Source organism: Suricata suricatta, chromosome 16 (genome assembly GCF_006229205.1).
Source record: "Suricata suricatta isolate VVHF042 chromosome 16, meerkat_22Aug2017_6uvM2_HiC, whole genome shotgun sequence".
Lineage (NCBI taxonomy): Eukaryota > Metazoa > Chordata > Mammalia > Carnivora > Herpestidae > Suricata > Suricata suricatta.
In genome coordinates, this window is record NC_043715.1 from 389,577 (window position 1) to 399,657 (window position 10,081).

Consider the following 10,081-nt stretch of genomic DNA (forward strand, 5'->3'; position numbering starts at 1 on the left):
TGAGGGGCCTCAGTCACTTCCACACCTGATACCCCGCAGCAGAAGTGACCCTGAGAATATCCACCTGCAGGAGCTCAGGCTCAGTGGGGACAGATGTGTTCATGGGGTGCTAGAATGTCACTGCCTTGAGGGGTGAGGGATGTCCCGAGGGCCAGCATCCCCTCCCGAGGCCGCCTCGTGTCAGGGCCCGGAGGCTGGGTGAACGCCCTGGGCGTGGGCGCCAGGAGGCCATGGGGGCGGGGCAGGGTGGCGATGAGGGCCTTCTCTCCCGGAGCAAAGAGCCGGCTGTCCTGTCGGAGGCACCTCCCAGGAGAGGGCCTTTGCCCCCCTCTGGGGGGTGTGCTGTTTGCCCCCGCTCTTGTTCCCAGGACACTGGAATTGGATACGACCTTTTGTCCCCAAGAACTCTTCCGGAACATATCTGCTCCTTCTGGGAGCCTCAAGGCTGAGCTGTTGGACACACCCACTGGCCTCTGTCTTCCTTTTTAAGTGAGGATTGTGAGCGACCCCCAGCTTCCTACCTGCCCAGCGCGGGTGCTGGGCTTTTCCCTCTATCCCTGCAGGAGAGTCCGTGCAAGGAAAATTAGAATGTGTCGGCTCCACTTCCTGCCTCCAGCCCCACTAAAATGAAAGCAGCTGGATTAAATCCCCAGTAAACAAGGGCAGCCTGCCAGCCAACCGCATTTCAGAGAAACACAGCCAGACACGAGGTAGTGCGTGCAGGACGGGCTTTGGCCGGGGAGGGCTGCGCTGGGGGACAGAACTCAGGGATGGCATTTTACAGGCGGAGCGAGGACGCTCGGTGGTCAGGGGTGAGGACGTGTACTGGAAGCAGGAAGGGCCCCCAGCACGCCTCTGCCATAATAGTGGCAAGGGCACACGGGGTGTGCAAGAATCCCCGAAGCCGGAGGCCCCGGCGCCAAACACAGCACGCCCGCGTCCACACCCTCGCAGTGACTCAGAACAGCCCCAGCGCTCAGCTGGAGCCCTGAATCATTTAAAATCTCGCTCTAGTTTCTCAAAAGGCTCAGAGGAAAAAACAAGTGACATTTCTTCTGGTTTGAATATCCTCTGATCTAAGTGCTCCAACTGCCATCTGCTTTGGTGGGGAAACAAGCTGTCCACGCAGTTTTGTTCCTTCGGCAGAGGTAGAAACTACAGAACACGGACACTAAAGCCCGACAATTCGATGCACGTCCTGTACCTTTTGTCCTAAAGCCGTGGATGATCGGGGTTTTACGTGAAGTGCGTGACTAAAGTGTGTTGTTTGAAGTCACCACATTTACAAACCCGAAAGGAAGAGGGACTTGGTCCCTGTGAAACCACCTGGGTTTGCTCCCCCCTCAGCACCTCCCCTCCCCCCAGAGCCGGGAGACAGGCCCCGGCCACAGGTGTCGTGGAAAAGAGCAGCCTTGGGTTTTGTCCGGCAGGCGCCTTTAGGGCTCTAGAGCCGTCCTTGGGGGGGTGGCTGGAGCCGCTAGAAAAGCTGTCAGTGTGGGGTCTGCTGGGGGGGGGGGCGGAGCCCCAGTCAGACTCCAGCCTCCAGGAGAGGGACGCTGGGGGCCAGCAGCAGGGGGGTGGCTGGGACGCAAGCCTGGGGGTGACCAGGATGGATGCCATCGTGAGCACTGGGGCCAGACAGCCCAACTCCTCATGTGCACAAGGCTGATCCCCAGGTATTCCCCATGAGGAACCCTGATCCATCCAGAGTGGGGCCTGCCACCCCCCGGCACTGCCCCCTCACCTCCTGGCTTGGCCGACTCCAGCTTCTCTTCTGCACGACCCCACCTCCAGGCAGTCTTCCTTGCTTTACCATATAGTCTCTCAAACTATTACTGGGACAAGGCTCCTAAAGGTGAGAGCAGTATTTTTCTCATTGCGATCTCATACCCAGTCCAGGCACAAAGCATATGCCCCACAAATATTGGTAGATGGGTTGCCAGCTTCATCACATGGCAGAATGTGAGTGGCTTTTTATCCATTCCGCGCCCGCAAGTGAGGGAGGGAGTGGGAACCGGGTCCAGCGCCTTGTCGCAGAGCTCTGTACTGCCGGTAAGGATGGGCACGTTTCAGCCAAGGACACATGGATAGTTACTACACAGAAGCGGTTGCCCATCAAACCAGTGGGCTTTGAATAGTGCTAGAACAACGGTTTAGCCATCTGAAAAAAGATCAGGTTGGAATTTTTACCTCATTCTACAAACACTGAGTACATCAATGGCTTACATAATGGAAATCAAATCAGAAAGTACTAGAACATGCAGATGAACTGTGTAGAAGGCATTAGAGAAAAATACTGATAAATTTTTCCACGCTGAACAAAATGTTACATGGCCAAAATACCATTCAGGAAGATAAATGACCAGTGAAAAACTAAGGAAAATATTTTAATATGTATTTTTAATGTTTATTTATTTGAGAGGGAGAGAGAGAGAGAGAGAACACAAGCGGGGGAGGGACAGAGAAAGGGGGAGAGAGAGAATCTCAAGCAGGCTCCTCACCATCAGCAAATGGGGGGGACTCAAACCCACGAACCGTGAGATCATGACCTGATCCAAAGTCAGCTGCTCAACCTACTGAGCCGCCCAGGCGCCCTTAGAATTGCTTTAAAATAGGAAGCAGTCCAACAGGAGAGCGCTCGGCCTCACTCAGTGTGAGGAAAAGGCAAATCAACCCAAGATGCTGTTCTCCTAACAAAAATGATGGGGAAGAATCTAGAAGTTAATGGAAATCAAAGTTGCGCCTGCCTGTTGAGCGAGCAGCCCCGCTCTGGGAAACGTGTCTTGCCGCCGCACCCCGGGTGCTGTGTGTGAGGGTCAGACCAGCCCGAGGCCCCGTCTAGACCGCCCAGAGCCATCACTCGCTGAGTCTGCGGGTCAGCTGGGCCCAGCCTAGGGCTCCTTCCGGCCCACGGTGGCTGCCGTCTGGGGTGTGGCTGGCGCGAGCGTGTCCCAGACACCTTCGCTCTGTGTCTTGAGCCGTGGCTGGGTGACCGAGGCCCGGCGGGGCCTCTTCCAGCAGCCCAGCGCAGGGCTCCGAGCGGCCAGGGGCAGACCCCTCTCGAACTGCACAGCCTCACCGCTGCCACAACCTGCTGGTCCACGCGAGTACATGCCGGCCGTGGGGTGAGGAGAGGAAAAGCCTCGTGCACAAAAGTGGGCCATGACTTTCTGCAGCCACCTCTGGAGACAACCTACCGCACTGTGACAGCACTAGAGTGAAGACAGCCAGGGTCTACCTGGGGGGAGCAGTACGGGTGTCCTAGGTGTCCTGTGCCATATTTACTGAGCGTGGGAGCGCCCCCAGATGCTGGCGTGCAACAGCCTCCCGGACGTGTCCGCACGCCGATGCACACAGCCGGAGACAAGACACATTTGTAATTGCTGGCACCTACCAAAGCCCAGCTGGGCCACACAACACGCAGTGACGGTGGCTACGGGGGGGTGGGGGGGAGCGGGCAATGTCCCCTGGGATAGCTTGCTAAGACTGCCTTTAAGAATTTATTAAAAAAAATTTTTTTTTAATTAAAAAAAAAAGGGGGCACCTGGGTGGCTCAGTCGGTTAGGCGTCCAACTTCGGCTCAGGTCATGATCTCACGGTGTGTGGGTTCGAGCCCCGCATCAGGCTCTGTGCTGACAGCTAGCTCAGAGCCTGGAGCCTGCCTTCAGATTCTGTGTCTCCCTCTCTCTCTGACCTTCCTCTGCTCGCACTGCCGGTCTCTCAAAAATAAATAAAAAACATTAAAAAGATTAAAAAAAAAAGAATTTATTTAAGCTGTACATTTGCTTGTTTAATGTTTGTTTATTTTTGAGAAAGAGAGCAGGGTAGAAGGAGAGAGGGAGAGAGAGAGGGAGAGAGAGAGGGAGAGAGAGAGAGAGAGAGAGAGAGAGAGAGAGAGAGAGAGAGAGAGAATCCCAGGCAGGCTCCATGCTGTAAGTGCAGAGCCTGACATGGGGCTCGAACTCACAAACTGTGAGAATGTGACCTGAGCTGAAATCAAGAGTCAGACGCTTAACCGACTGAGCCACTCAGGCACCCCTATTTATTTAATTAAAAAAACTTTTTTTTTTAAGGTTTAATTTTGAGAGGGGAGGGAGGAGCAAAGAGGAAGACACAGAATCCAAAGCAGGCCTCAGGTCAGCACAGAGCCTGACACAGGGCCAGAACCCACAAACTGCAAGATCATGATCTGAGCCGAAGCTGGATGCTTAACTAACTTAGCTACCCAGGTGCCCCTATTTATTTTTAAGTAAACGGTACCCACAGTGTGAAGCCCGAACTCACGACTCCAAGATCAAGAGCCTCATGCGCTCCTGACTGAGCCAGCCAGGTGCCCCTAAAACTGATTTCTTTGTACCATGCAAGGATATTACCATCCTCACTATTTACAACAACCCCATTTTAAAAATCATATAAAAATCGTGGTTGGGGGCACCTGGGTGGCTCAGTGGGTTAAGCGTCTGACTCTTGATTTTGGCTCAGGTCATGATCTCACAGTCCATGGGATCGAGCCCTGAATCAGGCTCTGCACCGATGGCTCAGAGCCTGCTTGAGATTCTCTCTCTCCCTCCCTCCCTCCCTCCCTCCCTCCCTCTCTCTCTCTCTCTCTCTCTCTCTCTCCCCCTCCCTCCCTCCCTCCCTCCCTCTCTCTCTCTCTCTGCCCCTCCCGGACATGAACCCACACGCTCTTTCTCAAATAAACAAACATGAAAAAAAAATCGTGGTTTTAGGACAGGGCACACGTGGCCCCCTCTTCCGCTGAGAACAAGGGAGGCAGGGCCCCCGAGCCTGCCTCCCACACGACCTCCCAGGTAGTCACCAGCGCCCGAGCCAGCTGCACTTTAGTAACAGGAAAGCAGTGCCATGAAACCCAACGTATTCAAGCGGTGCTGCAGTAACCACACCTCGTCCTTGCTTGGAACGGGGTCCGGATGGCCATCCAGTCAGCCACCTTTAAGAAAGAGCAACATTCTCATTTTATCCAGTGATCGGTCCCTTCCCCCGCTCCAGAGCAGAGTCCCCACCCAGGGGACAGAGGGGAGGGTGTTGGGATGCTCCTCTGCACCCTCGCTCCATCATCTGACCCTGAATCCAGCCCAATCCCAGCTACCCAGCTTCAAGCCCGGAAGTTTCCGGCTGGAGCTTTGCTGAGCCAGCCCGGTGGGTGAGCCAAGTTTTCCAGGGATGGGCAGCCAGGCAGCGTGACGAGGTTGCATGGTGAGCGGGGGTTCGGACTGCTGCAGGAGGTGTGCAGGGTTCTATCCTCCTCCCCGGGGTGACAGAGGGGATGGGGGACAGAGGCAGGAAGCCCATTCACACTCCTGAAGGCCTGACCACTGTGATGGGATGTTTGCTCTGGGATCGTCGCTTAGACTAACAGGGTCCCCTTGCCCCTTTCAGCGCACTCCCCTAGGGGGCCATGTCAGCAGATGCTCCTGAAATACCTCTGATCGACACTGTTACGTTGTGGATGTGTTCAACTTCAATTTTTTTTAATGTTTTTATTTACTTTTGAGAGAGACAGAAACAGCGTGAGCAGGGCAGGGTCAGAGAGAGGGAGACACAGAGTCTGAGGCAGGCTCCAGGCTCCGAGCTGTCAGCACAGAGCCTGACACGGGGCTCGAACCCAGAACATGAAATCATGACCTGAGCTGAAGTCAGACGCTTAACCGATTGAGCCATCAAGGACCCCATCAACCTTGAGAGTAAGCATTCAAAGCCCTACTCCTTGGCCTGGGCAGAAGAGGCCGTCTTGCCCTGTGGGGGCTCTGTCCCGAGTGCCTGTCCTTCAGACCTCAGCACAGACTGTGACGGGAATGGCCCTCGTCCCAGAACACCGCCCCCCACGACCTGTCCCCCCACTGACCTGGTCCTTGAACAGGCTTCCTTCCCTCGCCCAAGACCTTGGCCCACGCTTCCTCCTCCACCTGACACGCTGCCCCCCTGCCTGCTGCATGGTTCTCCTGGGGTGCGCTCTCGAGAACTGGGGTAACACCTGCCTCAAGCTCCTCACCTCTGAAACGGGGAAGGGTAACAGTATCTGCCTGGAAGGGCTGTGGTCCGGGAACTCGTTGGGTGGCATGGCCGTGCCCCACACGGGGTGATGCTCCTGTCTCAGACCGGGGGACCTGGCCGGATCCCACCCAAGGCCTCCCTGAGAAGTGGGCACCAGCTGGGGTCCCTGGCAAGTCATGGCTTGTTCAGACTGTAACCAAGCCACAGCACAGAGTCTTGGAGTGGCTCTGCCTTGAGCCTCAGTCCTGGCATGAGGCGCGGGCAAGCTGTCTGTCCCCTTTTCGGGGGCATCCCTCGAGCACGGCGGGTGGGCGTGCATGGGCATCGAGCCCGCCGGGACTTGGCCGCAGCCTCCCCGGGCGCAGAAGGACAGTGGCAGACTCCTCTTGAAGGCTCAGAGGAGGGTGGGCGCCCAGCCGGCCGGCACAGCCTCAGGACGTGACTGTGGGGATTCCGCGTCCCCCGTGTGGCCTCCCAGTCCTCTTTACCTCCTGAGGTGTTGGAAGAACACTTCGACTCTGAAAAGGAAGCTGGCGAATGCGTGGGGCCAGGACCTGGCGCACCAGTCGGAGGAGCCCCAGCCCTTTCCAGCTCGGCACCACTTTCTGCCTCTGCTCAGGAGCCTGCCGCGTCCTTGCTGTGGGCCCCCCGGCCTCTGGGGCGCTCGGACCCTGCTCCCGCAGAGACAGCCCGTCCCCGGCCTCTCTGCCTTCCTCTCTGCGGTTGGCCAAATGGGGGCCTCAAGGCGTCCGCGTCCTCAGGCTCCTTTGTTACCTCATGGGGCAAAAGCGATGTGGCAGCCATGATTAAGGGTTTTGAGATGAGAGGTGACCCCGGCTTATTGGGCAGGCCGGTGTCATCAGAGTTTTACCGGAATGAGGTGGGGGGGTCAGAGTGAGAAAGGGATATGTGGCCATGGAAACAGACAGAGCTGGGAAGACGGCTGGCTGTGAACGTGGAGGAGGCCCGCGGGCCAAGGACACACCGCCGCCAGAGGGAGTCCCTCCCTGCCCTGTGACCGGTCACCACAGCACGGCTGGGCCTTCCTGTGTCCATCCGCTTTTTCGGTGGAGGGGCGGCCTGTCCTGCCGAGCGCTGGCAGGGCCCTGGGGCTGCAGGGGTGAAGAGGTGAGACCCCCAAGAGCACTGCTGGGCCAAAAGACCATTCACGTTGACTTCCCTTTCTTTTTGCATCACAGAATTAATGCACGGTAGGGGCGCCTGGGGGTTCAATCAGTTAAGCGTCTGACTCTTGATTTCAGCTCAGGTCATGATCTCACAGCTCATGAGATCAAGCCCCACGTCGGGCTCTGTGCTGACAGCAAGGAGCCTGCTTGAGATTCTCTCTGCCCCCCCCAACTCATGCTCTCTCTCTCCCTCTCTCAAAATAAATAAAAAACTTACACACACACAAAAAAATAAAATTAATACGTGGATAGTTAAAACATGCAGACAATACAGGAGAGGTAAAACCCCAGCTCTCCCTTGTGCATGATTCCAGAACATTCTGGTAGGATTCCAGAACATTCTTGTGGGATCCCACACATATCTCCTTAATACAGCGGGATTCTAGGAACATATTATACTTGCTGGCCTCCATCTCGGTTTTCTTCACTTCATGCTTGACCTTGGTGGTCTTTCCCTATCAACACACGGAGGACCCACTGTGAGGGTCTTCATGTTGTACCAGTGAGCTCAGTTTACGATGCCCCTGGGCCTCCACTTTGGGGCCATGCACTACCAATGGACATATTCACAGTCATTTTGCAGTTACAAACCTCCCTGTGATATCACTGGGTACCTTAATATGGCTTTTTGTAAAATTGTGGTTTGAGGCCCAGTGGTGGATCATAAAATTAGTGAGGCCAGCCAGGATCAGTATTTGAAATGAAAAAAAAAAAAAAAAGATTAGACTCAATTCCGACTCGACGATGCCCAAGTGTGTGACATGTGGAGTGAATGTGTCTGGGTGTGTGCATGCTTGTGTGTCTTCTGGGTCTGAGAAGAAAATATGTTTTTCTTAAATGGCAGGATTGATTTTTTTCAAAAAATAAGTCTGAAATTGGAGAGAAGGACTGAGCAACGTGAGGGGAGACCAGCAGAGGGAGGGGAGTTAGGGGTCAGGCAATGACTCAGAAGGGGTGGAGGCACAGAGACAGAGCTGGGGCAGCGCTCTAGGTGGTCCAAAGAATAAGAGAGGGTGGAGTGAAAGACAGCAAGAGACAGGAATATTCACAACTTTGAAGACTGAGTTTAAGGCAAAGCCCTAAGTATTGTATCATTTTTTGTTACGGACCAGACTGCGGGCTGCCAGTCTGAAGGGCCCACACCAATGCCTCCATTAGGCAGTTAGAAATGTGGCGTCTGAGCACCTTCTCACACCACACACAAAAACAAGTGGATGAAAGACATCAAAACAGGAAGCCATCAAAATCTTCAAGAAGAAAGCAGGCAAGAACCTCTCTGACCTTGGCCGCAGCAACTTCTTACTCAACACGTCTCCAGAGGCAAGTGAAACCAAAGCAAAAAGGAACCACTGGGACCTCCTCAAAATAAAACGCTTCTGCACAGCGAAGGAAACAATCAGCAAAACTAAAAGGCAACTGACAGAATGAGAGAAGATGTTTGCCAATGACATATCAGATAAAGGGTTAGTTTCCAAACTCTATAAAGAACTTAACAAACTCAACACCCAAGAAACAAATACTCCAGTGCTGAACTGGGCAAAAGACATGAACAGACACTTCTCCAAAGAAGGCATCCAGATGGCCAACTGACACATGAAAATGATGCTCAACATCACTCATCATCAGGGAGATACAAATCAAAACCACCCTGAGATACCACCACACACCGGTCAGAATGGCCAACATTAATACCTCAGGCAACAACAGATGCTGGCGAGCATGCGGAGAAACAGGATCTCCTCTGCACGGCTGGTGGGAACGCAAACTGGCATAGCCACTCTGGAAAACAGAAAATTGGAGGTTCCTCAAAATGGAAAATAGAACTGCCCTACGACCCCACAATGGCACTACTGGGGATTTATCCAAGGGGTACAGGTGTGTGGTTTCGAAGGGGCACATGCACCCCAATGTTAATGGCAGTGCTATCAACAATAGCCAAAGTATGGAAAGAGCCCTAATGTCCATTGATGGATGAATGGATAAAGATGCAGTTTATATACACAATGGAGTATTACTCAGTAATCAAAAAGGACGAACTCTTGTCATTTGAACTACGTGGATGGAACCGGAGGGCATTATGCTTAGTGAAATTAGTTAAAGAAAGACAAATATCATATGACTTCTTCACTCATATGAGAACTTTAAGATACAGAACAGATGAACATAAGGGAAGGGAAGAAAAAATAATATAAAAACAGAGAGAGGAACAAAACCTAAGAGATTCTTAAATATGGAGAACAAACAGGGTTGCTGGAGGGGCTGTGGGAGGGGGATGGGCTAAATGGATGAAGGGCATTAATGAATCTATTTTGAAACCATTGTTGCACTATATGCTAACTAACTTGGATGTAAATTTTAAAAACTTTAAAAATGAGGGGCAGAGAGAGGGTGAGAGAGAGAATCCCAAATAGGCTCCATGCTGTCAGTGCAGAGCCTGATGTGGGGCTCAAACTCACAAACGGTGAGATTATGACCTGAGCCGAAATCAAGAGTTGGATGCTTAACCCACTGAGCCACCCAGATGCCCCAACAAATAAACATTTTTAACAAATGAACAAAGGAACTGAATAGACATTCCTCCAAAGATCTACAAAAGGCCAACAAGCACATGGGACTATGTCTCAGTCACTAGACAAAAGAGAAACGCAAATCAAAGCCACAATGAGCTACCACCTGTGAGGAGGAGGAGCATTACCCAAAAAACAAAAAAAAAACAAGAAATAACAAGTAGGTGATAATGTAGAGAAAAGGTGCCCCTTGAGCACTGCTGGGGGGAATGTAAACTGGTTCAGTCTCTGTGGAAAACAATATGGTCCTCCACCCCGAATCTATAGAAATACCATATGATCCTGGGCCACGGGGGGGGGGGGGGGGGGGGG